We start from the raw sequence: 26728 nt of genomic DNA, 5'->3' as shown, positions 1-26728 counted from the left end.
CTCTCTCTGACACCTGCTATCATGGGGTCTTCAAACTATGCACTGAGGCAGCAAATAAACGAGGCGCGTGTTTGGTTGATGATAAAAGTCGTGGAAGGCAACACCGAGCCACGCAAAATTCACAGTGCAACTCGAATCTCTCTCTTGTTTAAAAAGATATTGCCAACTAAACCCCTTAAACGTGGAGCGACGAAGTTGATACCATTTTTTTTTTCTTTTTAACGAAACAAATCCTTTGAAGAGATCGGTTGGCTGATTCTAGACTTTATTTTTTTGAGATGTCATTTTCTTTTTTCTTTTTTTTTTTTAGAGAGAGAGAGAGAGAGAGAGAGAGAGAGAGAGAGAGAGAGAGAGAGAGAGAGAGAGAGAGAGAGAGAATCTTTTGACGTGAATTACTTTTTTTTTGCGGCTCATCCGTATTCATCTTCATTTAGCGTGGCATTAATTTACTCGTAATATCGTGGGAGGATGAAAGTTAGTAAAATCTCACCCCCAATTGTCGCAGAGTCGCCGTTAAAAGGTATAAAGAATGACTGACAAAAAAATACAGTTGTTACATATACGAATTCGCTAAGCTGTAAATAATCCATCGGCTCTTACCTGGCAAGCTAGAACACATAATATGAATTATTATGTATTATACCACTGACATGCACCCTTCTCTCTCTCTCTCCCTCTCTCTCTCTCTCTCTCATGCCGCATCCCAGAACAGAAAACTAGTTATTAAGTCTAAGGTTTACGAGTGTAGGAAGGGACGCGACACCTGGCCAATAGCAGCTCCAACCAGCCTGCACACCATCACACACACCACATCCATATGCATTACACCTTCCACATGCTTCTCCTCCTCCTCCTCCTCCTCCTCCTCCTCTTCTTGGTTCCTTCTGTGCCTCCTCCTCCTCCTTCTCAGCTCAGGAATCCACTTTCTCAAAATGAAATTCAGCGCAATCCAAGGACGCGGTAAGTCTGACGGAGCGTTCCTCGGTTCGCCGGCTCTGGCCCACCGCCGGAAGGGGTCAGGCTAAAAGCTTATTTCAAGGCCAAAAGACTGACGAAAATTGGCTTCTTTGTTCCAATCGAGGATCTTGATATTCCGGGGCTGAAGCGTTCGGCGTTCGTTACTCTCTCTCTCTCTCTCTCTCTCTCTCTCTCTCTCTCTCTCTCTCTCTCTCTCTCTCTCTCTCTCTGTTGTTTCTGCTTACGCTGTTTGGTGTACGTGTTTGCAAGCGAATCTGCTGACCTGACCTGCTGTTCGGTGTATGTGTGTGTGTGTGTGTGTGTGTGTGTGTGTGTGTGTGTGTGTGTGTGTGTGTGTGTGTGTGTGTTTTCTGTGAGTGTAATGACGTGTTTGTGTTGCCATTGACAAACTGATGCCGAGGACGGTTTGTACGTGTTTGAGATCAACCGGAGCGCACAACACGATGCTAGGGAGAGGTGGTGGTAGTCCAGAGGCGGGTGGGCGAGGGTGGGTGCTGGCGGGCGTGGGTAGTGAGGCGAGCAAGACTTTCCATGGTGAGGCAGGACAGCTTGGCAACAAACAGAGGCATTCCGAGGGACAAAGGAACACTATTAGACAACAGTAATTTAAGTTTGTAATGAAACTCGCCCTAATTTCACTCACCCAACGCACGTTTGTTGTTTCAGAGTGTGTGGAAGGAAGGAAAAAGAGGAGAGAAAGAGAGAGAGAGGAGTAAAAAAACGCTTCTCCAGTTTCTTAAGTTCCCTCGTGACAAAGAGACGAACAATAGCAAAAACAGTTGAAATATATACACTTGAACCCCTCCCTCATGCACATACACGATGCAATTATTTATTAAAGCTTTCAATTGTGCTACTCTGCCCCGTCAATAAGTAATGATGGTATGTAAAGCGAGAGACAGAGGATTCGGCTGCTGCCTAACACAAATACGAGTACTGCAGAGGAAACACGGATGTACGAACGAATGATCATGGAATGGACGGTAGCAGTGACGAAACGAAGGAACGAGAGAGAGAGAGAGAGAGAGAGAGAGAGAGAGAGAGAGAGAGAGAGAGAGAGAGAGAGAGAGAGAGAGAGAGAGAGAGAGAGCATAAAACAGCACATAAGCAGTAATCAAGCGGAGGAAATCAATGACGAAAGAGAGAGAGAGAGAGAGAGAGAGAGAGAGAGAGAGAGAGAGAGAGAGAGAGAGAGAGAGAGAGAGAGAGAGAGAGAGAGAGAGAGAGAGAGAGAGAGAGAGATTACTACCTGCAGAAGTGGTGGATTTATAGCGAGTCTCCTCCACGGCACGAGGAACGGAGGTCTCCCTGAACCCGGCGGGCGGACACTCCACCAGACGCAATTACAGTGGTTGTCAAATCCACATTTTCTGCAGCATTTTCCGGACGCTGCTGCAATCTTCCATGCTCCTTCACGCGACTGATGACTTTTAAATGTCCACTAAATGCCGCGTAAAAAAAAAAAAAAAAAAAAAAATCACAGCTAAAATATATTGCGGAATTTGAAACCGTCTAAAAAGAGAGAAAAAAGGTACTGATTCATGGATTTTTTTTTTCTTCTTCTACTTCTTGACCTGCGGACGGTTTGCATGTCCTCCATTGGACGCCGGGAAATATCTCCAATCCTGACTGGGTGGGATTGGTGGATCCCGCTGTTCCGATTGGCTGGTCCCAGAAGACGCTGACCAGTGCCGCGGAGGGTCTGGAGTCTGGAATTGTGTGCCGGAGTAACTCTGTTATTTGTTGGGAGTGAAAATTTACTGTCTCGGAAACCCGATATTGTGAATTCTCTCGTTATCTGGCTTGACCCTTTGTCGCTTCTTCCTTGTAGATAATATAATATTTACGGCGGGTTTCCAGTCTCACAAAGGCCGGGCTCCATCCCTCACCGCAGCTGCCGGGCTCAAGAAAACATAACACAGAGTAAAGGTTTTCCGAAGACACTAATCTTGAGTTACGTCCCTCAGTGGCGGGAGGAAACCTACGGGGAGGCTGGCTGGCAGGCTGGCTTCCTCACACACACACACACACACACACACACACACACACACACACACACACACACACACACACACACAAACACTGCATTACCCACATACACATCTTAAGACAAGATTAATTGAAAAAAAATAATTAAATGTTTCGTGTACCATTTACTAAAATCTCTCCCCAAAAAGAGAGGAAAAAAAAAACTGACTAATACTTAATTCTTTCAGTACAACCAATTTCCTAAATTCTCTCTCTCTCTCTCTCTCTCTCTCTCTCTCTCTCTCTCTCTCTCTCATCTAATAGCCTGCGTCTGAGGGAAGGAGGGTGCGGTCAAGAGCAGCCAATAGAAGTGATTACAATTCCTTTATTTTATGCGTCCGGCGGCAGAAGGAAGGCAGAAAACATTGCTTAGCTTATCAGCGTCTTCCTCTTGCAAATCTCTTCACCAAACTGAATTAGGAAATACAGACGACTACACCAGCAACTCTACGTTTTCCCTGTGTGCGTTGAAGGAAGCTGGCAAGTAACGGTAAGGTCGTCAAATCGTTCAACATCTATAGAGCAGGGGTTCTCAACCTTTTTCTCGTCAAGACCATCTACCCGAACCCCCAGCAATTTGACATCGAATAGAATGTTAATCTAGTGACTGACACTAACTCAATATGCAAAGGTATTCTGGAAAGGATGTATCATTAATTCAGCCATTTAAGTATCCCTGGAAATCTTCTTGTTCGCGAACCCCAGATTGAGAGCCGATGATCTAGAGGTTATGTTTAAAGACGTTTCCCATGTGTTGCAGTACGAAAGTCAGCTGCGAGGAGAAGCAGGAGCAGCAGTGTCTTGTGGAGGGGAGGTAATAATGGCAGACACAAGGTTAAATCCTCTTCCGCTGGATTACAAGGCCTTTAATAGCCCATTGGACTACTTTACTCTGGATTACAGCTGCTCTGCCTCGCTGCAAGAGACTACGGCTGCCTCTTCTCTCTCTCTCTCCCATGACGCCATTACCGTTATCTTCGCCTCTCCTCACATTCACCTGCCCACCCAGCCTCCAAACACCACGCCGGGAGCTCTTGTAATTGCAGAGTGAATCAATAATATTTATATCCTATTAAGCTTATCTGCGAATGGCTGGCAAAAGGGTTCAGTCACGCGGTTTTTAGAAATATTAATAATCAGGTCAAAGCGTAGACCAGACACGAATTTTAGATAAATATAACCATGAAAAGTGAGCGTCAGGAACATATGGCGGATCATATTTCGGCGTTCTGGTAAAACAACTTGATAGAACTGATGGCCTAATCTCTCTCTCTCTCTCTCTCTCTCTCTCTCTCTCTCTGCCTTCCAAGTGGCGTGACTTAGCGACAGTCAAGACTCAAACTTGGTCAATACGCGGGACACGCGAGCCACTCCTCCCCTCAGACAATCCCGGAGCCTTCAGGAGGCGCTCAAGCAATTAGATTACACCCCATGGAGGCGCCAGCAAGCTCCGCGGGACACGAACCACGCGACCTACGATACTAACTAAAGACAATAACTCGTAACAGTACCAGCGATCCTTGAAGAAATAAGGCCAATCATAAAAGGAAAAAAAATCAGGAATATTGGACGGTTAACTAGAGGGAGAAAAATAGAGTATATCTGTAAGTCTTGGTATTGGATTCCCGTTGGAGCGTCAGTTTGTTACGACAGAGAGTCTTGAGGGGAGTTCTCGTGCAAATGTCGCCTAGAGGGAGTGAATCTGTCCGGAGTGCTTTGAGGAGCAGGAGGGACACTTGGATTTGTTACTCAGGTCTTTAGGGGTTTTCTGGTGCAAATGTTGCTTGGAAAGAGGAAATCTATTAGGAAAATTGTGAAGAGGAGGAGGAGTAGGAGGAGGAACACTTACATTACACTCCCATAGAAACATCTTTCACTCTCCCGTCAAATAACAAACCCAACCGAGGTGTAACAGTTTTTCAGTCCCTACACGACGGTGGGGGAGACAAGCCAGTGCACCACCACCACACCACCGCGCACCTCGCCAATAACGTGGCAAAATGTGAGAAAAGTCTCTTTCCTGCCCTTTAAACTACATCTACTTTTCTCTCCCTGTTCCCGTCCTCGTCCACGTCCCTGTCCTCGTCCTCCTCCCGTCCCCTTCCTCCTCCTGCAGTACCGAACCAACAGATCTCGGAAATGCAAGCCAGGAACCGAAGCTGCAATACTGCTTTCCGAGAACATGCCGGTTTTTGTGCTTACCCTCCAGCCCTCAGCAAATATGCGAATGCCACGAGAGCAATTTTATCGCGGCGAACTAAACACAGGAAGGACTGGCGGAATAGGCGGCGGGCAAGAGTGATCCGAGCGCCCTCCAATCAGCGGGCGGCGGGGCATACACTATACCTGCCATTAAATTTTTCGGTGGCAGCGCGTATTCACTTTTCAACGGGCATTCAATCGTGCGGATCGTGTTGGAGGGCGTACTGAAAGGTGGGGCTGGACGGTGGGAGCAGCCGCAGCAGTGCCACCTCCGCCGCCACCACCACTAGCAGTAGCAACAGCAACGGCGGGCAGGTAAAAATATATAAAAATAAATAGAACGAGAATGTATCATATTTTATTGCTTATCTATTGCTGGCTGGGGCTTGCTGTGTGTGTGTGTGTGTGTGTGTGTGTGTGTGTGTGTGTGTGTGTGTGTGTGTGTGTGTGTGTGTGTGTGTGTGTGTGTGTGTGTGAGAAAAAAGTGCTTTCCTGTTAAAACATGCAGTCCCTGTCTTTTTTTCACTTTCTCTCTCTGTTCTGAATAAGTGAACGCGTGAGAAAGTGAGACCAACATGAAGGTGTGTCAAGAAATTCAAGTTTCAAGGACGTTCCTAATTGCAGCTTTGAGTCATTATTAAAGGTAATTGCTCACGAGTATTCTTTAAATTATCATGCTAAAGGCTTTCAGAGGTATGACTAATGCTACCACCAGCTGCTCTCTCTCTCTCTCTCTCTCTCTCTCTCACACATAAACTTCGGAAAAGAGGGAAGCCAACCGGGAATACGCTGATAAAGTCCGGTTTAAAAACTATACATATTCCTTGGCCAATAAAGTGACAATAAACTGCTCCTAACAGTCTCCCCGTCCACGTTTCATTCGAATTACGTCCGCGGGAGTCAATTCCACTATTAAAAAAGACGACATTTGTTTGCGCAGAGCAGAGCAGCAACGGAGGAAGGTGGTGGAAGGCGGGCGGCGGCGGCGGCGTGGAGCACAGGAACAGATGCGTTGCTAGCCAGTCAACCAGTCAGCCAGCTATAGCGACGAACCGACTGACAGTCTCTACATAGCAAACTAAAACATGTTAGTAACGCAATGTCAGTGGTGCGTGTGCTTACTTCTGCTGTCAAAATTGGTTTGTGTCAGCGGGGGAGAACAAAACATCGTCGTAAAATAGGGAATGTTTCTTCTCAACCTCAACTCACTGACCGGAATAGACAATGAGTTAAGCGAGGTTGTCCTTCCTTCTCTCTCTCTCTCTCTCTCTCTCTCTCTCTCTCTCTCTCTCTCTCTCTCTCTCTCTCTCTCTCTGTCCATCTGTCCGTCCCCAGTAGGAGCGGGCGGCCATCATATCAAACAGAGAGCAGGTGTTTCATGCGCGTGCAGTCCAGAAGCTTAATTGCGGCAATCGGACTGTGCAATCAGGTAATTTTGCGAGAAATCGGGCGATACCACGTGATTAAAGAGGCGTAGGTAATGTAATCAGGATACGCGGCGTAGTCGGCGGGGCTGTTTATATAATCAGGTCATGTTGCATGACTAATGAGGCTTTAATAATGTGATACGCGACAGTAATATGTATACCACCAGCCTACTGACGGCCGCCGCTTCTCGGGGAAAAGCAAAACATTGCATGGATTTGCAACTCATTATGACAAATTGCTAATCTAAGAACACATCCATTGTAATCGGCTTTCCAAGAAACAAATGCAATATTAGCATCTTATTTCAACAAGTTCGCACACACATGCTCTAAGTAAATTAATGAATAAATATATAAATAAATAAGTGAATAAATAAATAAATAAATAAATAAACAAATATATATATCTATATATATATATATATATATATATATATATATATATATATATATATATATATATATATATATATATATATATATATATATATATATATATATATATATATATATATATATATATATATATATATCCCCTTTACAAGCGAATCACCATTCTTTCATTCTCTGCTATCAAAATATCATCCAATCTATTTCCAAAGTGAAATATTCATATTTACACGAAAAAAAAATAATCACTCCATCTCACACAGTGAAAAAAAAAAAAGTTACAACTCCGATATCACGGTCAAATTTGCATAGAGTTTTGACCACCTAGGGATGCATTATTTTACGAGCAGGCAAATGCCATCACAATATAAATTTGTGGCTGGAAAAAAGACCCCAGCTTGGCGACAGCGGCGGCGGCAAGCTTGGTGGCGTGGCGCAGGCAGGAGGAAGAAAACTCCTGGTACAATATGCCCCGGCTCTCTACGTCCAAGGTGGCAAGCTGCCCTGACCTTGCTGGGGGCAGGTAGCGGAGCGCGGGGAGGAAACATGGGAACACGTTTCCTTTGTTCTCATCAAGAAGAGTACACAAACGAGTCATCTTACACACATATGAATATGGTGTACTCGCATGTGTGTGTATAATATATATATATATATATATATATATATATATATATATATATATATATATATATATATATATATATATATATATATATATATATATATATATATATATATATATATATATATATATATATATATATATATATATATATATATATATATATATATATATATATATATATATATATATATATATATATATATATATATATATATATATATATATATATATATATATATATATATATATATATATATATATAACAGTAAATAATGGCGAAATATCAATCAAGTGTTTCAAAATTATGTCAGTCGTCACTACCATCACCACCACTACATGTATCGTCGTCGTTCCTTTGTGTACAGACGTCACTGCAAGACAAAAGTGCCTTCAGTTTTTCGTGAACAAAATTTGGTCTTCCCGTCTGCTTCCACTCCGGCGAGAGTTTACAATCGGATTTCAAGTCTTGCATCAGCTTCCCCGACCGCCCCCTCCTACCTCTTTCCGCGTCTGGATTGGCTGCACCTGTTTGTTAACTGTTACGTGAATCTTGCCCACGCGTGTTTTGTTGTTACCTTCCTCTTCCACTTCCAGTGTGGGAACTTAAACTTTCATCTGCATCGTCCATTACTAAGAGTGGTTCCCCCATGCCTGTCAGCGCTGACCTGTCGCCCGTTAACCGTTACCCATTACTCCTATACTCCTATTATCTAAAAGTCTTTAATTGTTGGCTTTCTGTGTTTTCAAAAGCCTTATTTTTCATCCAGTATCTATAGCATATTGAGTTAAGGAGAATAAAACACATTAGAGAAATGAAGAGAAAACGGAAAAAGAGTAATCTGATAAATGACGTGGATTAGAAAGCCTGCCAAAATGACGACGATGGTCACATTCATAAGGAAACCCTGGCTGAAAGTGCCAAGGGAAACGAGAGTTGATTTCGATGCAACAAGCTTTGAAAATCTATGTATCTGTAATATATCAAATTTACTCCTTCGATGCAATTCGCCGAGACCGTCCAAGACTGTCCTAATGGAGTGGATTATCATCAGTCATTAGTGCTAATCCTGTTGTGCACCGAGCAGGAAAAATAATTAAATAACCATGACGCTCGATGTGTAAAAGATTAAATTGCCTCGCTATGATCCTCAACATTGTCTGGCGGAAAGCAAGTAGTATAACACTGCTTCCCGTTACCAAACAAAAGCACACACCACAACACAGCGGCACACAGCACACCATACGCTACACACTATACACACTGCCAAGCTGTCTCACGCACACTGTTTCCTTCCCTCTTGTTCAAGTATACGCTCATGTGTTTCCTCAGAGACACTTAATTTGCTCTCTAACCTGTTATTTTTGTCGACTTTTACCTTCCTCAAGAGCTTACATACTTCCCTGTTACAGAACTCTACCCCCTGATGCCTCCGCCTTCTCATTATAGCTCTTTTATGTTCCATCCTTATTGGAACGCGGGATATTAAAAGGAAAAAGAAATTCGAGTGGTGTGACATAATTACATGGAAAGTCGCCTTGTCCTTGAAGACCCTCAGACGTCGCCGGCGGCCCTGGTGCTCCTCACGCCCCAGCTGAAGCCGTGCTAATGACGAGGAAAACGTGAGGCGCGGCACGGTAATTGAGGGGAAATTTTACCTAGTTTAGCAGTAAGGAGAGGTGTGGGCTGCCGGGAGGGATGGAGGCGAAGAGCGAGGACTGAGGGGTGAGGTGGATCATCGCTTTAAAACTAGTCATCATTAATAGCCTGTCTCTCTCTCTCTCTCTCTCTCTCTCTCTCTCTCTCTCTCTCTCTCTCTCTCTCACCAATTAGTACCATAATATAGCACATTCTTACTGCACTACTGCATTGCACTACCAAGGCATTCATGTCTTTTACAATCTCCCCTCCTACTCTCTCTCTCTCTCTCTCTCTCTCTCTCTTCCTCACATTTCCATAAAGTTTTAGCCTATGCATCGAAGCGTGCCCAGACAGACTAACTTTACCTATTGCAAATTTATCTATCTGATCCCCACTTCGAAACCTCTCTTCGGCGTGACCACCAGAATTCTCGAGGCTACGACGGGGGAAGGAAGGTGACGGGGAATGGACGAGGAAGGGGACGGGAACAGGATGAGATGAGGCAGAAACGGGGATGGAAGGACAGGAACGAATACAGCAGTGAGATAAATGTTAGTGTTTTGAAGCCTCATTTTGAAGAGTATGTGGTGGCATTTCAGAATCCACTTAGTATGGGAGAAGGTGAATAAATGAAGAATCCAATACACTTGTGAGAGATCCAAACGTGTGTGTGTGTGTGTGTGTGTGTGTGTGTGTGTGTGTGTGTGTGTGTGTGTGTGTGTGTGTGTGTGTGTGTGTGTTTTGGGGGGGAAGGGAGGGATGTCCATCGTGTTTATCATCCACTTACATGAACGGTCGAGTGGATGGTGACTAATGGTTTCCTGTTATTATTAATGCAAATTTTATTGTTGTTGTGGATTTTGTTATTGGTGGTGGTGGTGTTGCTGTTGCTGTTGCTGTTATTGTTTTTGTTGCTGTTGTTGCTATTGTTTTTCATCATTATTATCATTATATGCAGCAGCAGCAGCAGTAGTAGTAGTAGTAGTAGTAGTAGTAGTAGTAGCAGTAGCAGTAGTAGTAGTAGTAATAGTGGTGGTGGTAGTGGTGGTGGTGAACAAAATAAGAAATAAAGAAGAAGAAGAAGAAGAAGAAGAAGAAGAAGAAGAAGAAGAAGAAGAAGAAGAAGAAGAAGAAGAAGAAGAAAAGGAGAAGAAGAAGAAGAAAAGAAAAAGAAAAAGAAATAGAAGAAGAAGAAGAAGAAGAAGAAGAAGAAGAAGAAGAAGAAGAAAACATGAAACCCAAGAAGGGGAGATGGAGTATCCGAAACTCTTTAGCATCAATATTTCAAAATCTTAACATCAACAAACAGTATAAAAAGATGAAAACAAAAACACCATTAGCGAATAACCTTTCCCTCAATATTTTCCCTTTCACTAAGACACGAAGGCTGAGCAGAGGAGAAGATGGAAGAAGAAGAAGAAGAAGAGAAGAAGAGGAAGAAAAGAAGGAAAGAAGCAAGGTAGGATACGATAATACAAGAAGATATGATGGATGAAGATGAGGATAAGGGTGAGGATCAAGAAGGAGGAGGAGGAGGAGGAGGAGGAGGTAACGGTACAGCGGAGATAAAAAAAAAAAAAAAAAAAAAAACTATATGCATCGCAGCCCGCCTCCCAGACTTATCTCAACTTCTGCAGAAAAATATAAGTAGATGTCTGAGCTTCACCGTGGGAGGGAGGGGGGGAGGGAGGGAAAGTCGACAAGAGGCGGGAAGAGAAGACGGGGAGAGGGAGAAAGGGAGAGAGGAAAGGTGGAGTAGAGGAAAGAGAGGATGAATGGAAGTGGTTGCTAGGAGGAGTGGGTGGAAAAATTATGGGAATTGAGAGAGAGAGAGAGAGAGAGAGAGAGAGAGAGAGAGAGAGAGAGAGAGAGAGAGAGAGAGAGAGAGAGAGAGAGAGAGAGAGAGAGAGAGAGAGAGAGAGAGAGAGAGAGAAAGAAGATATATAAATAGATAGATTGACAGATAGACATAAGTATATAAATAAATTGACAGCCCATCTCCCCCACACCCAAACACACGCAAATCAAACTAATCTCATATTTATGTTTGCACTTCAACATTGCAATAGTTCATGAAAATCAGAAAAAAAAAAAAATGTATACTCAGATTAGTCAACAACAACAACAACAACAACAACAACAACAAAGGCAGTAACAGTACCAACAAGGACAATAATACAACAATAGATCTCTCTTCCAATATCAAGTTCAGTTCACAAAGGCGTTTATTGCACCTAGTACTCTTAACACCTTTAATATCTGCAACACTTTTCTCCTCATATAAGTTTGGAAATGTTCGACAGAAAGGCTCGGTTGTGGAGATTCCCAAGGTGTTTGTGTGTCCAGGCGAAGGAAATATGAAGAAATTTCCAACTATATTCAAATGGATGAGTATAAATTAAATTCCCTACGTCTCTCTCTCTCTCTCTCTCTCTCTCTACACACCTCATATCATCCTCCAACCCTGTCCACACACCCAACCACCACCAAAACACACACAAGCACAGCAATATTATTTGGACAAGTATATGCAGAAGAAGCGAGGAGAATGAATAAAAAAAAATAAAATGGGAAGGAAGGAAGGAGGAAGACAAGACAAATGAAGAGAAGTAACTGCCCCGCCGAGTCTGAGGAGCCATACTTCTCTGAGTTGCGCCTCCCGGGGGTGTTCCTGAAGAAGGTTCGCTGTCTATCTTTCTGCTGCACCAACCGCCCTAGGCAAGACACGGACGCTCACTTACTCCACGTCTATCCTTCCTTCCTTCCTTGCTTTCTCTCTCTCTCTCTCTCTCTCTCTCTCTCTCTCTCTCTCTCTCTCTCTCTCTCTCTCTCACTATATTCTACACTTTCCCTTATTCTCTTACATACTTTATATCAAATTTACTCGGTTATCCATATTCCCCTATCAGCACAATTTTTTCTCCTTTGCCCTTCTCTCTCTCTCTCTCTCTCTCTCTCTCTCTCTCTCTCTCTCTCTCTCTCTCTCTCTCTCTCTCTCTCTCTCTCTTCGTATTATACTCATTCTTCATCCCATCTTCTCTTGCATTTCCTTCCTTTTCATGTAACCACTATTCCATCTCCTTCTCTTTCTATTCTCCCTTCTCGTCCTCGTCCAGCGCCATCCTCCTCCTCCTCCTCCTCCCCTTCTTGGTCCATGTTGCGTTCACTATTTCATCGCGATAGCCTTGTCCAGCCCTCTCCCTCTCCTCTCCTCCTCGTCCGTGTTCCAGGCCTGTTTCCCTCCCCCCCTCCTTTCCCTTCCCTCCACACAATATTGTTGCCCCACGCCACTCCTTGCCTCCTACTAATCTAACTGCGCTACCTCCTCTTTCTCCAGTGTTTTCACCTCGACTCTTAAGCTTTTACTTCTGCTTTGCCCGCCTCCATCCTTTTCCTCTCTTCGTCTTCTCCCGCCATCCTTTGACTTCATAGCGGAAAGGAACGCATCATCCTTGACGTCTCCCACTTTTAGAGACGTTGAGGAGGATAGGTGTCTACTTAACCGTCAAGAGATCTGCCTCCTTTCTCCTACAGTGGAGTCCAAATCTCTTCTTTCCAGTCAGTTAGCAGGTTTACGCATAGATTGCCCAAAGGTTTTAGTTCTAATCTCCATCAACAGTTGCTTCGTGTCGCTCCTGTACGCGGCTCGGCTTAGCATTCTGATTACTGCTCACTCCTCCACCTGACCACTTATTCTGTAGTGCGCATGCAGGCGGCTTTGCACCTTCATTACCCTTGCTAACCAGTCACTCCGCCCTGCTCGCTGCCGCCCGTCCATCCCATGTTACTAGCTCGACACGGATCCACTTGGACAGACATGCAACTCTCCCAGCTCTCCCTTTCCGCTCCCGCCTGTTTCCCCGTGCACCTGTAGTGGATGCTGCGTCTCCCAGCACCCGCACCCCAGCACCGGGACGCAGCTGGAGGTGGATGGCAAGGGGTGGGGAAGGGCCGGTAGTTGACCTGTGTGGCATATCGACATGTCTTGAATAATTCCACACCCAGGTCGCGTCTCTCTCTCTCTCTCTCTCTCTCTCTCTCTCTCTCTCTCTCTCTCTCTCTCTGCCGCTCCTGTGTTTTATGTGAGGGCGCGTCTCATGCTAGATAACCACCTTGCCTGCCCTACCTCTTCCTTCTTTCCTTTCCGCTGGTGCCGCTATAAACATCTTGCTGCGAGCTGTATTCCCTGCGCCGCCATATGTATCCCGAGCCATCATTGTGGTGTCCTCGTAAACACTGAGCTAACCTCCACAATCATCTCACGCGCTCCTATAAATATTACCGCTGCTAACCAGAATCTACCTCCTCCCTCTGTATCCCTCTTAGTGTAAACATCACCCGCGATGCTTCAGTAATCAGGACAATGGAGGAACACTGCTCGAGAATATAAAGGAAGAAAAATAAAGAGATGAAAGAAAAACTATTAGTGTCAAGCGGTTTATCTACCTCTGAAAAGCTATGGCAGTCTCCAGGAAACATGAGAAAAGTGTCTGCTTAACGTGAAATAACATGAGCAGTAGAAATGTAAGCTGAAAAGGCTGTTAGTTGACCTTTTTTTCTCTTTTTATCTACAAATATCTAAGTAGGTGGCAATGGCAAAGGCGGCTGTGGGTGAAGGTGAAGGGGGCGGGTCAGTGATGAAAGGGTATGGATGGAGCGTAAAGGCGTAATGGGGGAAGGAGCGTGGCGGTAATAATGGGGATTTGTCGAAACGAAATGAAGAAAGTGATCGCCGCCAGGATTGTGGGAGGAATGGTGTCGACTTAAAAGGAGATTGGAATGGCTTTGAGAAGGGCTAAGAGTATTTGTGGCAGATCTAAGGAGAATTTGTAGGATACGACTGGTGATTTGGAAGATTGGAACTAACGTCTAAGGTTCTGTTACTAGCGGGAACTTGAGAACTTCACGACGGCTGGATGAGACGGTGAGGTGTCGCTGCAATCGATATCAGCATCACCTTTAAGCAGGAATTGACGCCTCTAAATAATGAACGCCATCACACACACACACACACACACACACACACACACACACACACACACACACACACACACACACACACGGTGCTTAATGGTATCTTCGGCTGTCACTTAGCAAGAAAGGGTTTATTTGCGACGTTAAGGATTGCCTCCCCACCTCCAAAAAAGAGTGAGAAGTTACTGTCCTTGAGCAAGAGTGAGACATGTGTGAACAGGTCTCAGTCTTACCCGTAGAGCGATCCATCACTTGATCTAAGCTCTCTCTCTCTCTCTCTCTCTCTCTCTCTCTCTCTCTCTCTCTCTCTCTCTCTCACACACACACACACACACACACACTACAACACATCTAGCAGAATCATTTGATCTAGAGATGTACCGATACCAAAATTTTGACCGATTCCGATACCGATACCAATACCCCCTAATTGGGCCGATACCGATACTACTACCGATACCGATACCACCGATCCGATACTACTACTTATAGTGATTACTGCACTGGACACCAGGATGAGTTGGTGGACGGCGAGCGTTATCAGATGGGAGGCTTTGTTTTGGGGGATGCTGTAAGTCCTTCTGAGAACGTTTGTGAAATAGGAGCAATTCTAGAAGCTTTTTGAAGCCATTTGCAAAGGTAAATTACTCAGTAATTGGAATGAATATCTTCTCAGTCTTCTGATTCTTGTCAGTTATTTTAAATTCTTACTTCTTACTCCTTTAGCGACCATTTGGTCTTGTGCATTTTCATTATTAATTTTATTGACGATATTTTGGCGATCAAAAATATTTTTAAAATTATTAAAATTGTAAAACAGACACAAAATATTAGCAAAAGAAACTCATTTTGTTGTGTATGTTTCTCTTTAATTAAATCTGACATCCTTTGATATTAATTCATTACACATTAGTAGACCAATTCAGAAAAATGAGCTTTCACCTAATCTTTTCAATTAAATAGAAAAAGTTTAGTTTATTCTAAATTTCTAGTGTATTGCTATGATCTTAAATAATTAATATGCAACAAATTATACACAATGCACATGATTACAAAACAGAATCGTTACTTTCTTAGTTATGGAATTTTTACATCCTTAGGTTAACACAAGTAACTCAAAAATTAAACTTGCATTAAAATTAATATACATATATAATTCGAGCTTCCACCTATTCCAGTATGATATCTTGGAAAAGGCTACCACTACCACTGTTAATTATAAATCAAATAAGAATATGCTGTTATTTACAATAATGCAAAATGCCTAACTATATATATATATATATATATATATATATATATATATATATATATATATATATATATATATATATATATATATATATATATATAAATCATTTTGTTGGATTCTCAATATCTGAAGTTTGACATTCTTAGATTATAGTTAAAAAACATAAGCTTTTCACCTGTGTGAACTTTGTGTGGGTGGAGGAGCAGCGTCTGACTGAGAGACAGTGAGAATGCGTGGTGACTCATGACCGACCGTGTGACAGGATGCCGGAGTTCAGCCTATACGCGTTTCATACACGTCCAATTTAGAGGTTGTGGCTTATTACCACAGAAAACAGTATTCTATGACATACGGTAATCACCACGGAAACTTAATACGCCGTATTATATTAATTTGGTATCATCAATATCTTATACCTATCGAATATATCACTAAGTAGTAAATTCCTTTTAGGTATCGGAAGTATCGGCATAAAATAAGCCGATACCGATACCGATACCGATACCATAAAAAAGGGCCGATACCGCCGATTCCGATACCGATACCGATGTATCGGTACATCTTTAATTTGACCTTTTTTTTCTCTCTCCATGACAAAATCACCTGCTATTTCCATTTGGTGAGGAATTAAGGCTACCCTGTGAGTGTTGTTAAGGTGAGGAACGTTGGGGAGTGTTAAAGAGGCTCCAATTAAGACCATGGTGGGAGTTAAAAGTCGTGGTGCTATGTAGAGGCACGGCATGGGTGGTGTGGAGTGCAAAGGGAGTTAGGTAATAAAGCTGTGGGAAGCAATAGGAGTTAGATAGAGATGCTTTTGTGTTCTGATGATAGGCAAGCTGTGGTTTACTATAGGAGGTGATGGTGTTGGACGCTTTGGGAAGTTGTGAAGGGAGTAATGGGCAGATCTGGGGTTGGATAGGATGGTGTTGTGTCCGGTTAGGGTGTGTGAAGATTCGCTGAGAGCTAGGCAATGGTGGGGCATTACTTATTGTATGCTAGAAGGGAATGTCAAAGAGTGCATTGAGATTTAGAAATTAGATAAGGATGTTGCGTAGAGTATCAGGGATTAAGTAGGGATGTTGTAAAATGCACTGGGGATTTGCTAGGGATGTTGTGGGATGTCCTGAGATAAAAAAAAAAATATAGAGATTATTCAAGAAGTGGTAGGGATCTGATAAAAAAAATTGGGAGGCGGTTAGGTGGCGAATACTGCAGAGAGAATGAAAGTGTTGGGTCAGCCATTAATTTCACTGGTATTATTTGTGTATTTAACCTTTGCCCTCATATCGGGAAGGCTGCGGGTCAATGCCACGTCATAGGAAAGACGATTCTATCAAATTTGCGCTCGCCAGTTGATTTATATGTTTCAATTAATGTGGATCGAACTTGCAATTACAGTTGCCATAAATTTGAACCCCAGCAAATAACTCTCTCTCTCTCTCTCTCTCTCTCTCTCTCTCTCTCTCTCTCTCTCCAATAGCCTCGACGGTATTGCAAAAATATTCCACAAGAGAATATATGACAGTGAAAGATGAAAGGATGCGCGCTTCATCTCTCGCACTCAGGCAGCCTCCTTCCTCACACACACACACACACACACACACACACACACACACACACACACACACACACACACACACACACACACACACACACACTCTCTCTCTCTCTCTCTCTCTCTCTCACACACACACAACGCAGGGGATAATCTGAAAAATTTAATGGCAAAAGCAGGATGCGCGGAAAATAATGGAATGCCCGCTGCCCAAACAACTAGTGTGCAGAAAATGCAGTCGGTTCGTGGGGAAAAAAAAATATTAATTGACTCTTTTCTGAAACATTTGCAACTTTATTCGAACAGCAATGCGTGTGTGTGTGTGTATGTGTGTGTGTGTGTGTGTGTGTGTGTGTGTGTGTGTGTGTGTGTGTGTGTGTGTGTGTGTGTGTGTGTGCAGGGAAGAGGGGCGGAGGGACGCGTCGCATTCCGGGTGTGGCAGTAACACACGAGGTGATCCGAAGTCCCGTCGAGGGGAGGTCACCCCTCCTGCCCCCTCTACCCACCCACACACATCTGCCGCCAACCCCTCGTGCCTCGGCTACAACTACACAGCTGTCTGGAGGGTGGCAGTGCAGGGGACAGGTCACACTGCGGCTTAGGAACAGAACACACTGTGGCTCTCAAAAAAAAAAGTAAAATAAAAAATCATGCTGAGTTGCTAAGGGAGTGACGACATTGGTTCGGGCAGATCACTCTATGGCGCGAGGTCAGGCCCCGCGGGAGCTTGTGGAAAGGTCAGCCTGGTGCAGTTATAACCCGAGGCTGCAGGTTTGGAGGGCGGCGTGCCCGGCGTCGCCACACAGGTCGGTAATCAGGCTCCCCGCCACTTCGTCACGCACTGGACTAACCTGGACTTGTCACGGCCTCAAAAATATGGAAAAACACGGCAGTCGGGACGCCCACTCTGTCGGGCTTAACATTCTTTCCTTTATTTTTGTCTCCACGTCGGTAGAGATGTATGTACCCTTGGTGGTGGTGGCGGTAGTGGTGGTGGTGGTGGTGGTGGTGGTGGTGGTGGTGGTGGTGGTGGTGGTGGTGATGGTAGGTAAACATAACTTAATCTAGTACACACCTGCTCAAGCATTTCATCTAACTTCTGACGGCCCATCACCATCAGACGAGACAAAATACTGCATCTACATCTTAGTGTCAGCAATATTTGCCTAAACGATGAAGGCAGCCTGAAATGTCTATTTGTTCCTGGTGATTCTCTAGAACCATTTCACCAAACCCAATAGGGTGAGCAGCCCTGCGTTCACTACAACTCCTTCGATCTTTGATAACAGATGGGGTTTTTGAAATTGCTTGAATGTGATTGACGGCTTAAGGTTTTTTTTTTTTTTATCTCCCGTTATCTTTAATAATTCAGCTGAGAACACTTGGCTTCCCGCACACGCACCGCCGCTGCGTCCAAACACTGCACCACGTAATAATTTAAGGCCTGTATTGTCATATAATTCATTCCCTGAAGAAAATTGTGGCACTTATTCAGAAGGTAATAATAATAATTGTACCTTGCAGACTGTGAGAGGAGGAAATATTTACGGTATACTCTGACTCTACGCACTTTAACAGTGTACTATTACTATTATACAGTAAACCTCCCATCTACATACTGTTATACAACAGCAAATCATGACACCCCACTAAGCGCTGGATAATAAACATTAAATATTATCATACAAGAAACAACATTATTCCTTAAGTTTTCTGGTCTGCTGAGAATCACCTTATGAAATCTGATAACTGTCTTGGTTTTATCTGAATGGCAAATCTCGATTTTTTGGCCATAAATGTACAATACTGTTCTTTATCATTTACAAAGACAGATCGGAAGCATCGATCTTAGAATAATAGGCGCTGGATGTGAAAACAATGCTGCGAGTGAAGCATAGCCATTCACCTAATTTGTTTGCCTGGCTACGGTTTGGACAATTAACTCAGAGCTGTTGTTATTTCGACACTGGCGTCATCATACATTACATGAAAAGGAAAAACTTGTTTTCCATGTAAATAGTTAAAAACACTCTGTAGCAGTGACACAATGGCAATTAGGGAGAAAAAAAAGTTGTACGGTTTATTTAGTGAGTCCGCGATGAAGCAACAGGTCCGTTGCTGATGATAATAACAGCAACAACAGCAACAATGTAAACAATAACAATGATAACATTATGAATAAATCTATAAATACTAATAATATCAATAATAGTTATACTTGCAGTAATTACATGATAGACAGCGGCCTCGTGCTCAAGACGCCCAACATTCTCACAAACTACACTGTCTCCTTTACTAATGCAGGAATTATCTAGTATCTTTCCTTGTTCATTTCTTTCATTGATAAACTCTGGAACTCCGTACTCCTTCGACAAGAGACGAGTATCAAAACTGACCTTTATATTTGATAAAGATCTCCGGCTATCTTACTATTTTTGGGGGAACGGCAGTTGGGTAAGCTTTTTTAATTCGCTATTTTTGTGGAAGGAAGGAAGGAAGGAAGGAAGGAGAAGAAAAGAAGAAAGGAAATATGGAAAGAAGGAAAACAAGCATACTCGTACACAAAATTTCATCACTTAAATCATATCAAAGAATACCGGCAGCGAAATCTCACATGAGAGGAGCATGAGGCAGCAGGTCCCACCGGAGACTGTGCGGCAGAAACACACGCATCACCGGCCATTAATGGAGTGTACTAGTGCGGTAATTTCGATGCAAATTATGATATACTTCATTACCCATGCAGCACAACAGCGGTCCCAACGAAGCCCCAGTCATGCAGCGCCGCTACCGTTGCACCCGAAATCAACTGGTTAACAAATTCATAATAAATAGACTAATCACTTTATCATAGCCCATTACTTAGATTAATTACAACTTTACATTAATTCCCAGGCAGTCCCGGCGGCGCACAGCAGCAGGAGTAGCAGCACGCGTCACTGGCCCTGTTTTTGTTCGGTTTCCTCCGAGCTTTCACTGAACTGCTAATTGCCAAATATTCAGCTTCATGATCCTTTTCTCGGCCACGCATACGGAGGGGGGAAAAGAGAAGGGAGAAGAGGAAAGAGAAGAGAGCTGTGAGTGAGAATAGCGCAATGGGAGAGATGGAGAGAAGGGAGAGGGAGAAGCCACAATGGAACGAGCGGAGAGAAAGGAGGTAGAGAGGGAAGTCGGAGGGGACACCTAACAATGAATGGGATGGAGAAGACCGAGTGTGTCATTCAAAGATTATTTCCAGCATTCACGTGTCCCGGCGAGATGGGCTCATGTGGACGCGACGCAGCCAAGGACCCGAGAAGGCAAGGACACGGACAGGAACCACCGCGTCCCCATCCTGCAACCCTAACCTAGGAATCTTCACCGCCCTGCTGCCCCGCCATCCTAGCGCCCTCTTCCTCGGCGGGGAATCGGAGAATGTATGCTTGCTGCCTGTTAGTGCTGGAACACGAGAGAGAGAGAGAGAGAGAGAGAGAGAGAGAGAGAGAGAGAGAGAGAGAGAGAGAGAGATCTATATCAGGCAATACATCCTCTCTCCCCCTCTTTTCTCCCTCCTATTAATTCCTCCCAGCTTCCCTCCCTCCTAATTATCCCTCTGTAGCGCCTCGGCTCATTCGGGCTACAAATGGCCGCCGCCTCGCTTGGGTTCGGCGCTGAGTGACGCCATTCCCGGGGCCACCTTCTCTCCTCCCCTCAAATGGTTCCCACGCGAAGAAAATCTAGATAGAAATGTGCATTGTTTATCCTAACCTGCCGTTCATGTCAAACTTGCGCACTCTTTCCAAACAAGAGGTCCATTTGTGCTATTTGTGTAAGTTTGTTAATGATTCGCCAACAGAGCGGCGGTAAAGTTTGCAGCATTACGAGTCCGTGACGCTCCGTGTAGGGAGAGAGAGCGTGCCGGTGCCTGCATCCTGGTAACGTCAGTATCTTGAAGCGTTTCAGTGTTTATCTCAACTACTTTCATTAGCGACTATAAGAAGCTACTGGAGTTTATAAATTCTGCGTTACTGGAGAGAGAGAGAGAGAGAGAGAGAGAGAGAGAGAGAGAGGGCCAAATAACTCGAACTATATCATTTTTTGCCTATAAAAACAATTCTGGAAAGAGTACCAAGTATTCATAGTACGGAGCGTTCATCCAGCACCAGCCCTGTAGCGGTGGCCTGGTGACATTACTGCCTCCCGCTGCCTCGCAGATCATTAAAGTTCCTGGTAATATCATGCTAATTCAGTCCTACGTGAGAGTCGGTGACAAATTTGCACCAATTAACCGAGTGAAGATGAAATACTAAGCAGTAAGTAGCGTGGGACGATGCGTTGCAGGACGGAGGGAAATGGCATGAAACTCACCCGCCCCAGCTACTTTAAGGCTCGTGAACTTGTGTTAGGTTAGTTCAGGATATGTTAGGTTAGGTTAGGTTATGATGAGTTACGTTAAGTTAGATCACATATAACTTAACGTGACTCATTCTAGCTCATCGAAAAACACTCAAATATACTTCAGACTCGATAAACTTGGCTTAGGTTAGTTTAGCATAGGTAAGGTTGGACTGGATCACGTTATAACCTTACGTGACTTACTCTACATCCGAAAAAAAAACCTTGCAGTATGTGATATTCCTAATAAAAAAAAAAAAACTGCTTTTTAGATCCCGTTACTACTCCTTAGGAAAATAAAAAGAAAACGGTGGCCTGGATTTCGCCCACAATATCCAGTTTGGGTCATACATCACGGAGACATGTCAGCGGCGCCTTCTTCCCCGCACCCTGAGCCTCACCCACCCATCCACCCTGCCACCCACCCTCTCCCGTCCCCTTCCAAGCCTCGATCCTCACTCCCCACCCCCAGACTCACCCAAGACGTAACAAAAGGAAACCACATTACGTTTTTCAAGTTCAGAGCAAATGAATAGGAAGAAAAAACCTACTCTATACAGTTATCTAATACAACATTGGTGATCTGAGCCGTGTAAGCTTTAAATTTACAAGTGAGGGGCACAGGGAGGGAGGGAGGACAGGTTTAAAGGAGCCTGGCATGAGATATGTGTCGGGTAGTTCGTCGGCAGCGTGGGATATCGATCGGGTTAGCGGCAGTAGCAATGTCTCCTATTCATCTCACGTTTCCTATTTCCTTTTCCTCAATCATTCCTCGGCATTCAGGGCATTCACACAAACCCAGACACACCCACGCACCCCAGAGTACTTGAAATGCCTAACTTTTTTTTTTAATTTGTGATCTACAGAAACATGTGAATAGATCAAAAGAAGTGAGTAGGAACGTTTTTCTCTGAGTTGGCAACGGATGTGAAGCGCGTGCCGCGTGTCCCAGTGTTGCCATAGCGGGGGTCTTCCTTTGTAACGCCTCAAAACAATAACAGCTGAGACCTCACTGCCACGGACAAGCGTCGGTCTGTGTGTGTGTGTGTGTGTGTGTGTGTGTGTGTGTGTGTGTGTGTGTGTGTGTGTGTGTGTGTGTGTGTGTTTTGGTTAGTTATACGCACAGTGGGTTTTCCCTCTCAGAGAATCACAAGCCTTCTCCCCCCACGACTCCATCCCCTACCTCCCCGACACACACACACACACACACACACACACACACCATTCCTTGCACGAGACAGACAAGGACAGCCTGAGAACCAACGCACGTGCTCCGCCACTATGCATGACTCGCTCTCTCTCCTCTGCACGCCACCCAGCCCACCACTTCCAGCCGACCTAAATCCCGCTCGACAAACAACGCTGCCGGAAAACAGACAAACACCAGCACCAACTACGAAACTACGAACAACAACTAACACGCCTACAGAAGAGCGTGACTGTGGAGAGGGAAAGAGAGTGGGAGAGAGAGAGGGAGGGAGAGGGGAAAAGTTTCTCTAAATGGAGCGAATAATGTATGAGGGAAGAAGAGGAGTGAAAGAAGGAAAGGAAAAATAATGTGGAGAGAGAGAGAGAGAGAGAGAGAGAGAGAGAGAGAGAGAGAGAGAGAGAGAGACTGGTGGAGTAGATCGATTTGCTTCATAAAAATCAATACATAGCTAGAGATTATTATAACAATATCCAAGAGGAAGCCATATTTTGACCCCTACCATTCCTCTCTCTCTCTCTCTCTCTCTCTCTCTCTCTCTCTCTTCTTTCATCTCTTTCTTTCTTCTTTTCCATTCTATATATATCTGACTGACTGAGAATCTCTCTCTCTCTCTCTCTCTCTCTCTCTCTCTCTCTCTCTCTCTTTCCATCAGTGACGAATCAGATGTGGACAAAGGGAGGGAACTTGGAGGGAACTTAAGGGAGAGGTTTTGCCCGTTTCTCCCTCCCTTCCTCTACCCTTCATCTTCTCTTCCCCTTTCTCTCTTTTCTCCCTCTGGCGGCGATAAGGGAGATGTGCTTAGAGGAGAGGAATTACTTAGGGAGGGCTTTCTTCCACCCTCCTCTTCCTCCTCCTCCTCCTCCTCTTCTTCTTTCCCCTTCTCCTCCCTCCTCCAATCCTCCCCTCTCCAAAGAATTATTGACGCACACACATACTGCGAGAGAGAGAGAGAGAGAGAGAGAGAGAGAGAGAGAGAGAGAGAGAGAGAGAGAGAGAGAGAGAGAGAGAGTTGGGGACAATCTCTCTCTCTCTCCCTCTCTCTCTTCTTGCCTAATTTTTTCCGGGACAGTCTCTCTCTAATTCAGTAATGTCTGGCTGGAGGAGGCTCGGCGTCTAGCTAGGCAGGAGGAAGAGAAGAAGGAGGAGGAGGAGGAGGAGGAGGAGGAGGAGGAGGAGGAGGAGGAGGAGGAGGAGGAGGAGGAGGAGGAGGAGGAGGAGGAGAAAAGAGAGTAAAAACGAGGTGGCAACTGTGCGCGTGTGTAGTATAGTAAACATTATTTACGAGGGTGACTCATAGTTGTAGTAGTGGTGGCGACAAGGTGGTGGTGGTGGTGGTGGTGGTGGTGGAGTACAGGACAAGGGAATGGATAGTAATAGCAGTGATGGTGTGGAGTAGTGGTAGTAGTAGTAGTAGTAGTAGTAGTATAGTAGTAGTAGTAGTTAATCACGACAGTAGGTGGAAATATATAGCAGAATGGTAGTAATGGTAACGAACGAGAGAGAGAGAGAGAGAGAGAGAGAGAGAGAGAGAGAGAGAGAGAGAGAGAGAGAGAGAGAGAGAGATTCCCTTTGAAGTATGCACATGTAAATTTACTTAATCACCACCACCCACACTGTAAGAAAAAATAATTACAAGGCGTGAGTGACAATTACCAATAAATCACATGAAACACAGCCTGGATAAACAAAGTCTGAAGTCACAAATCCATGTCACCAGCCATAAGTATTACAAACATTAACCCCCAACTGTTTTTCCCGCTGTTCGCCATTCCCCTCAACAGACCTTTAAAGTTCCCCTCTCTCCTCTTCTTTTTCCCCTCCGTCATCAGGTCCCTTCACCAATGCACCCTCCCCTCATCTCCCATCCCATCAAACCTCGGCCTCCCTTCCACCCTCCTCTGCCTCAGTTCCTTCCCCTCCGTCGATCCATTCACTAACCACTACGCACCGCCTCTCCATCCATCCACAGCTGTTCTCCCTCCCTCTCATCGATATCCACACTTCCCCTCCCTCCACCCCCTCGCATACCACCCACTAACACCCTCACACCAACATCCGGACCTCCCTTTTATCCACTACCCCTAACCTCCTCTTCGTCCCTTAAATCCCTGAGCCTCCCCTCACCTCAGGCCCTCTCTCACGTCCTCGGGACAATCAATAAGGGAGTCACGATGAATATTTTCCCTCATCTTATCCTTTCACGGTGACTGAGGCTGATGCTGACGATGCTTATAAAGTTTGATGTCATCCTAGGAGTCTCTATGCATTGCGCCTGTCTAACATGTCTGTTCCATGTACATATTATAGCCTTTAGGTTTATATCTCAATGTGTTTCAGTATGAAATCCAAATTACTTGTGATAGGTTCCAGTGAAGGTGACTGAGGTTCTAAAGGGTGTTTTCACGATGCCAGTGGTAGTTTAACAAGGGTTTCAATTCACTAACAGGAACAACACTCACTGGAACACGACTAATACAATCTCTGTGGCCTTTGGAAATAGCCCTGACGAAAGACGAGGTTTAATAATACGAGAAGGTCAAGGAGAGAGAGAGAGAGAGAGAGAGAGAGAGAGAGAGAGAGAGAGAGAGAGAGAGAGAGAGAGAGAGAGAGAGAGAGAGAGAGAGTTTAGGTAAGAACAGCACTGTAATGTTTTCTTCAACTTCCTTTACTTTTATGGAATCAGTGTCCGCAGTTGTAAAGGATACGGAAGCAGAAAAAAAGATGAAAGAAACAATAATCGGCACGTGTGTGTGTGTGTGTGTGTGTGTGTGTGTGTGTGTGTGTGTGTGTGTGTGTGTGTGTGTGTGTGTGTGTGTTTCCTTGCAGTTCAGTCAGCGCAAGAGACCCGATAAAGAAAACGAAAGAGAAGCGAGAGGTATAAAAAAGAAGAAAAAAAAAAAGAAAAAGAAAAAAAAAAAGAAACTACCTCGGTGCGTTTCCTTATCTTTTCACGTTCCCAAAATATCCACAGCACTCCATCTTTTCATCGTCAATAAACTTGGAAAGAGAGAAGGAAAGAATGTTTACAGTTCACCAATATTTGAGTTAGGAAACAGATAAAATAAAATAAAACAAGGAAATTTTATGAGCATTTTGTTTGTTTTGTCTTATCGAATACAACCATACTCGATATCTCAACTACTACAACTACTACTCTCATTACTACTACTACTACTGCTGCTGCTGCTGCTACTACTACTACTACTACTACTACTCTCTCTCTCTCTCTCTCTCTCTCTCTCCGCCTCCTTCCCTTCAAATATGCATGGGAATGAATTGCTTTCGTGGAGAGCCTATAGTTATCACGAAGTAGGCCTTGGGTTACCTACCTGAGCCTACACCACCTTCGCCTTTCCTTCCTCACCCTCGCCAAGCCTCCTTCTCTCCTTCCCTCCTTGCCTCCTTTCCCCTTCTTTCATCCTCTGCTTCCCTCACCCCCTCCACCATCCTTCTCCTTCTCTTCATCCCTTTCCCCTCCTTTGTAATCCCCTCCTCCCCTTTCACTCAGAACCCAACTCTCTCTCTCTCTCTCTCTCTCTCTCTCTCTCTCTCTCTCTCTCTCTCTCTCGACAGTCATGGAGAGGAATGGTTTAATTCAGTCTTTTCAATGTGTGTGTGTGTGTGTGTGTGTGTGTGTGTGTGTGTGTGTGTGTGTGTGTGTGTGTGTGTGTGTGTGTGTGTGTGTGTGTGTGTGTGTAAAACAGTGGTAGTGGTGGTGGTGGTGGTGACAGTGGTGGTGGTGTCCTCTTTTCCTCCTCCTCAACGAAGTTCTTAGAATTCATTTTTTCTTTTATATTTTCCCTTGTTTCCTTAACATTATTTTCCTAAGTAAGAAGAAAAAATAAAGAAAAGTGCGTTTTTCTTGCCGCTGCCAACACTACCTTTTTTTTTTCCCTTCTTTTCTGTCTTTCTCTTGACTAAACTTTTTTTTCTCAATTCTATTTTTTCAACAAAGTTTTTACCTCGTCAGTATGTACTGCGCATACCTATTGTGGCTTTGTCTATCTATCTGTGTGTCTGTTTGTCTCTTTGTGCCTATGCGTATGTATTTTATAATATTTATTTATCTAT

General features: G+C 44.2%; 1 protein-coding gene across 1 annotated transcript in view; it reads right to left on the bottom strand.

Moving 5' to 3' along the window:
* Positions 1–26728, bottom strand: part of LOC123516335 (uncharacterized protein CG43867-like) — a 769337-nt gene that overhangs the window by 78196 nt on the left and 664413 nt on the right.

The sequence above is a fragment of the Portunus trituberculatus genome, chromosome 40 (genome assembly GCF_017591435.1).
Source record: "Portunus trituberculatus isolate SZX2019 chromosome 40, ASM1759143v1, whole genome shotgun sequence".
Taxonomy (NCBI): Eukaryota; Metazoa; Arthropoda; class Malacostraca; order Decapoda; family Portunidae; genus Portunus; species Portunus trituberculatus.
Note: the sequence above shows the minus strand (reverse complement) of the source record. Positions and strands in the feature narration are given on the sequence as shown.